We start from the raw sequence: 6243 nt of genomic DNA, 5'->3' as shown, positions 1-6243 counted from the left end.
TAATAATTGAAAACAAAAATGTAGGCTTGACGTTTTTGTTTACAGTGTTTACACTTATAATTCCAATCCGTCATATTTAGGTTTACATATGTGTTTCTTCGAACATTTGTAAAACCACGATCTACGACCTGCATATGACAGAATTTTTAGTTAAGTGTTTTATTGATGAAATTTGTATATTAACTTTAGTGTTGTTATTATTAGGACAGACAATGGTACTTGCCCAATAGAATCTGTTGTGTTATTCCTGAAGAGAATTTCTTATTCAACCTGGACTAAGCTTGTTGGCAAACTTTACAGTTTCTCTGGGTATCAAATTCCAGACTTCATCCATTCAATGAGGGTACTGAACTCGGTTCCTGGAAATGGCATGTCTTGAGCAAATATGTTGAGAAGGGTGTAAAGTTTCACTCTGTATTTCACAGATTCTGTTGGTGCTGGCGGGATTAAGCTTTATTTCTAAAAGGTGATGATTAACGCAAGCGTATCCAGTTTGGAAACTATTGATTAATTTGAGCTCAGTTTTATTTTGACCATTTTAGTCTTTAGAAGAGTTCTCGAACCGTTTTCCATTTCTGCGAAGTGTCAAACTCCAGAAAGAAGCAGAAAAACGTATCATTTATGGTTCTCCGCAGACTGGAATAACATATCTTGTAGATTACTAGTGCTTTTATTATTCCTAGAAAATTTCATTAAGCACTTAATGAGTAATTAAAATTGAATATTAAAACGATGTTCTTCTGCAACTAATTTTAGATTGTTGAAGTACTTTTTCACAATTATGAAGTACCTGTGCACTTAAATAGATTTTTTGTCGTTTCGCATTTTACACTCTTCTCACTACAGATGTTATTCCAATTAGTCAACATATTTGAACTTCATCAGACCAGTAATTAAAAAGTTATAAAATATATAAAATTCTACTTTATGTGGTACTCATCCTTCTTTCTTGTTGCCACTATCTTTCCTTTTTGTCAAATTAATAATAATTGTTGAATTTTATTGTCTTAAACCTTTTTTTCCATTCGTATAAAATATTTTTGCAATGCTCGCATTTGCCACTCATCTGAACCCTCCCCTTCACAAGTGCTCGGAGAATTTTCGACTTAAGTACTTTATCGTTCCTCATTGTCGATGATGTTGTGCTTCTGGTTTTATTGTTGCGTTTTGTCGTTGCCACTTATGTAAATGCTCTTATCCTGGCGTTATCCTGTGCAAGTTTAGGCGTTAACGCCATTACATGAGCTAAAATTCTATTCGTTAAACGTGCACCGGTGTCCACACGCCAGCAGGAAGCGGCTTAACATCGCAACTTAACATCTCAAGAGCACTTGAAAAACAGTTTTAATTGCTGTGGAACAATTAAAAAGGTGTCGAGTTGTTCTGATTTTTGAAAATTTTACAAGGTGAAACACTAAAGGGTTAAGTGCAGTAAAAGAAATTTGAAGATTTCAATTTTTGTTGATGTTGCGTTTGTTGTTTTGGTTTAGTGATATATCTTCTGTTGAATATAATATGGACATAGAGATACGATAAAATATACGATATACATAAATTGTTTAATACTTTATTTTTAATACTTTTAGTACTCTATTTTTAATACTCTATATTTGTTGCGAATTCGAATGTAAGTAGTTCTTACTCCAAATCATGTGGCATTTAACTAACATTAACATTTTTTATTGCTTGTTGGTAATTAAAAGATAGTGTGAGCTTCCGATACTCTTATAAAGTAATCAAGATTAAGTCTTACTTCAATAGGATTAATACTTATCAATTGATATTAATTTAGTGTGTTAACATGCAAGCAGACATCTCAAACTTGACAGGGTGTTATTTTTGATATTTGCAGTACAAAAATTATATATGGATATATAAACCTATTGGTTTATTCCATAAAAGCAATATCCGTAATTTTTTCTTTCAGAGTTGTAAAAAAACAACATTAAGTCTAGTTGAAACAAATTGGCATTAATTTTAAAATAAGTTAAATGCAAAAATATGTTGTGCACAATAAGAAATAAAAAAATTGTTTAATTAATTTATTTAAATAAAAGAAAACAATATGAAAATTAAAAGCGCAATGGTTAGCATTTTTATATTATATATTTAATTTAAACTATTAATTTATATATTTAAATTTATTAGTGAATGAAATGCTCATATGATTTCAACGGATATCTGAAGTTTGGCAACATATTTCTAGTGAACATTCACAATAGATTGATTTTTGAACTTGACTGCACTGAAACTTACGAAGTAAACTATTTGCGAGTAAAACCTAACTCTGAAGATTTTAAGAGCACTGTTGTTCTTAGTTCACATGTTTTCTTTCGTAAGTTGCAGATATTTTTTTGTTACTCTAAAAGAAACAATTACGGCTAATGATAATGGATATTTGGTGGTATCCAGAAAAGCTGTATGGTTAGTTCATAACTCACTTAATTTATGTAATTAAAAATGATTTCATTTTGAATTACTTTACTTTTCCAGAATAAATAACTTGCCACTTAGGCATAAAATATTTCATTTACTATTTCATTGCTTAAATGTAGTTATTCTTTAAGGGTTTTATTGACCCTTTTTTCGAATCCACTTTGTGAAATCTGTTTGAAATTTCAGTTTGTTTTCAAATTTGCTAGACTTGCAGAAATAATATAGAAATAAAAAGAATGAAGTAATATTAAAGTTGTATTATCTTAAGAAAAATATACAATTTTTTGCATATACATACTAGCGAATAAATGCTTAAACCGCCCACATAATGCGGCATAGAGAAATATTATGTTATTTTGGTTGAATATATTTTTTTATTATAATTTTTAGTTTTTATAACTTTGGTAAGAAAATTTCAACAACAATTTATCTTCAGAAAATTTTATAATTTCACACAATTGCGCTCGTGAGTTGAAATTTTTATAGCAAATTTGCCATAAATTCAAGGATCACATAAATCTCATACGGAGGCACAAAAATGCAATAAAAATTTAAGGAAACATATAACAAACTAGAGTGGTTACAGGAAGGCCATGTATTCCATGTGTCGAGAGCACATACAAATCATAGCTACATGTTTGTAATGTGCTGGAATGCACCGCAGGAGTAATAACAGTTTGTAGTTCTGTAATGGTATCGCCTCTGATATTGGTTAATTTCACCTGCTGCCACATCGCTGCTTTACGTTTCTTTGCGAAAATATAAGAACTGGTAAGATTTTATGCAAAATATGCACAAAAATATTATTTGGCAGCGGTGGGATTCGAACCCACGCCCCCGAAGAGACTGGTGCCTTAAACCAGCGCCTTAGACCGCTCGGCCACGCTACCGCTTACGTGGCATTTTTAGTGAGACAATTTTTTTATATCTGTTCTACGCTTAACTGATCTATTTTTATTCTTGTATTATATTTTTACTTACAAAATGCATTAAATAGTTTTATTTCTAAGAAAAATCTGAATTCTTTATAAGAATTTCTTTAAGAATACACACACCCATGTTGAGAGTATCGATTAAGTGAGTAGGCGGGTGTGAACTTAATTTGTTGATATTAGCATAACACTACGTGATAATAGTTCATTATCATTGCGATTTGACTTAATTATATTCTTCAAATTATTTTAAATGTATGTAATAGTAGTTTTAGTATGTATAAAACAAATATTTCTAATTTAAAGTTAATTTTTTTAATAAGTTCGGGTATAATAATACTTATATATTATTTTTGTATATAAAATTACGCTATATAGTACAAACCCGGTCAAGAAGTACACTGTTTAATTTTGAAGAACTCTAAATACAGCCAGTATAGAAATATTGCAAAGGGGCCAACATATAAAACATACAAATATTAGCAATACTTTATGGTATATATCAAACTACTTTATCTATTAATATATTCTATAATATAAATGATTAATTGGCAACCCAAATATAGCTGTACTATTATTATCTATATAATATGGAGTATATAACAGCTGGACTGCAAAAAAGTTAAAGAAATTTTAAGTCTAACATATTCGAAGTAAAACTTAAAAAGAATTTGAGCATATTTGAACACTAAAATAATACAACTAGATAACCATAAAATCTCTTCAATCCTGGACTACCAAATGTAAATTGGACCGAAGCTGAAAAAGTCTCATGAAAAAATAAACTTTTTAGCCCTTATAAGAAAACCGTACAAGAGTCTCCGTTATAAATAAGCTATAGTTGCAACAATAGCTAGAAATATTGCACAAAAACTACTCAAGAGGACTTAAGCCAATATCAAAATCCTAAAGCTCTCAAAATAACTTCTTTTGCGACAACAAAAAATATGTCGACAATTATCATAGTCTAAAAAGATATACGTTTAGTTCAGTTGTATGTGTGGGATCTATGGTTAGAAGAGGCAGGATGTTAGAATGAGGCTTAGTGCGTAGGCACACATATCAAGTCAAAGAGTAAGCCTTGGTTGCGAATCGTACCATCTAGAAGCGCGGGCTATCAGGAGCTTTTGAAGATTCCACATCCTTGATTTGTTTTCAATATTTACAAAATTTGAATTTATCACGAATGCCAGCACTGAATCATGGCATGAGAAAAGAAAACAAAATAAACTACTTTAATTTATAATAAAGGATATAAATTTATATTCTAAAATCTAATCAATCATTATTAAACTTTTTCCAATCTTATTTTCTCTTTTGCAAAAATTTTTTTTAAATGCTATTTATTATAACTTGAAAAGTATTACACAAATAGTATAATGAATTTTATACTATTTTTTATATTCTACTTTTTATGGTAAATATATTCTAAATCTCCTTGATCAATTTTTCCCAAATATTTAATATTCAAAATATTTTATACGCCAAAAGCTTTCAAGAAAATTAAAATAGATATTCCGATATCCGAATTTTTCATATCGTCCTAAAATAATTTTGCATATATATATCATAAGCATATAATATGAACTTTGAATAAATATTTATTAACCACAAAATTAAATTACAATATATTCCATTCATGTCCGATTCCTTTATTCTTTATTTTGCATTTGTATTTCTCCAAAAAAGCCACAATATTTTGCATACAAAACGCAAAGGGATGCATGGAAATTAAAATTCAGAACTCCTTCAGTTTCTCATATTACTTATTTTTCCTTTTTAGGAGCATTTTGCACCTTTGCTATGGTTTTGTTGCCACAGTGGCAACTAATATGACACACACTCTGCCTACGGATATGTGAACTGAGTTGAGTATCTGTCAGATTCTTTTCTGGCTTTTGAGTAGCTTATCCGGACGCACATATGCATCTTATCCTTTGAGTGTAACAAATGCGAAATTTTCCACACATTTAATCGTATTTGTTTGTGGTAAAGGCGGCGAAATGCAGCAACTAGAAAAACTAATGTTACGATGCGTTGATGCAGGTGCAAAGAGTGTTTTTAGTGCTGCAAAAAATCATCCAAAGTAACCAAATTAAAGGCATGAAAATTATTCGTAATAAAATGTTATATTTATGTGAGCTCAAATGATTAATCATAAATTTATGGTAAAAAAGACTTTATATTTTGTATTAAAAATATTTTTAAATTTCAAAAAAATTTTTTTTTTCTTATCACAGATAAAAGTAATTATATAGATTACACATTTTATTTTAAGTAATGTAAATTTAACAATTCATTAACTTCACATTTAAAAGAACCATGTGATGCAATGTGAAATTGCAATAGACAGTGTTGCTCAATAAAAATGTTCAGACCTCATGCTTTTTAGAAACAAGTATGGATATTTTTGTATAGATATGTTTACCTATCCTGGGAAAAAAATTACCTTTTAAGTTTATTATATCATAAAGTCCGTCATGTAGAACTTTAGCTATCGAACTTTGCTTAAGTCAGTACCGGAACATTTCATTTCAACATTTGTTGTTTTTATTATCTTTTCATTTGTTTGCGTGTTGACTCTGTATCTATATATTCTTCGTTATAGACCAAGTTTACTTTTTTACTTTGTACACAAATATCACGACATGCCATTTCGATATTTTTGTCGCACTAACTTATCAATTTATCATTATTTTCAGCACTGTATTCAAGGAATTTTGTTAAATTAGGTAACTTTCAACGAAAGTACGACTTTAATTATGCCTATTTTTATATGAGAAAGTAAATGTTGATAGTTCGTTTCGCGCTCAAAGTCGTTATAATTGTATAAAATTACGAATTGCATTTAAACCAAAAAGTGCTTAAAATTGAC

The 6243-nt window shown here is 29.4% G+C and overlaps 1 non-coding gene across 1 annotated transcript; it reads right to left on the bottom strand.

Moving 5' to 3' along the window:
- Positions 1–3244: 3244 nt before the first annotated feature.
- Positions 3245–3326, bottom strand: Trnal-aag. Its single transcript has one exon. It is a non-coding gene; the product is annotated as a tRNA-Leu (tRNA).
- Positions 3327–6243: the final 2917 nt, after the last annotated feature.

The sequence above is a fragment of the Teleopsis dalmanni genome, unplaced genomic scaffold (assembly GCF_002237135.1).
Source record: "Teleopsis dalmanni isolate 2A unplaced genomic scaffold, ASM223713v2 unscaffolded_contig_2805, whole genome shotgun sequence".
Taxonomy (NCBI): domain Eukaryota; kingdom Metazoa; phylum Arthropoda; class Insecta; order Diptera; family Diopsidae; genus Teleopsis; species Teleopsis dalmanni.
The sequence above is the reverse complement of the archived record's forward strand: the minus strand, read 5'-3'. Positions and strand labels throughout refer to the sequence as shown.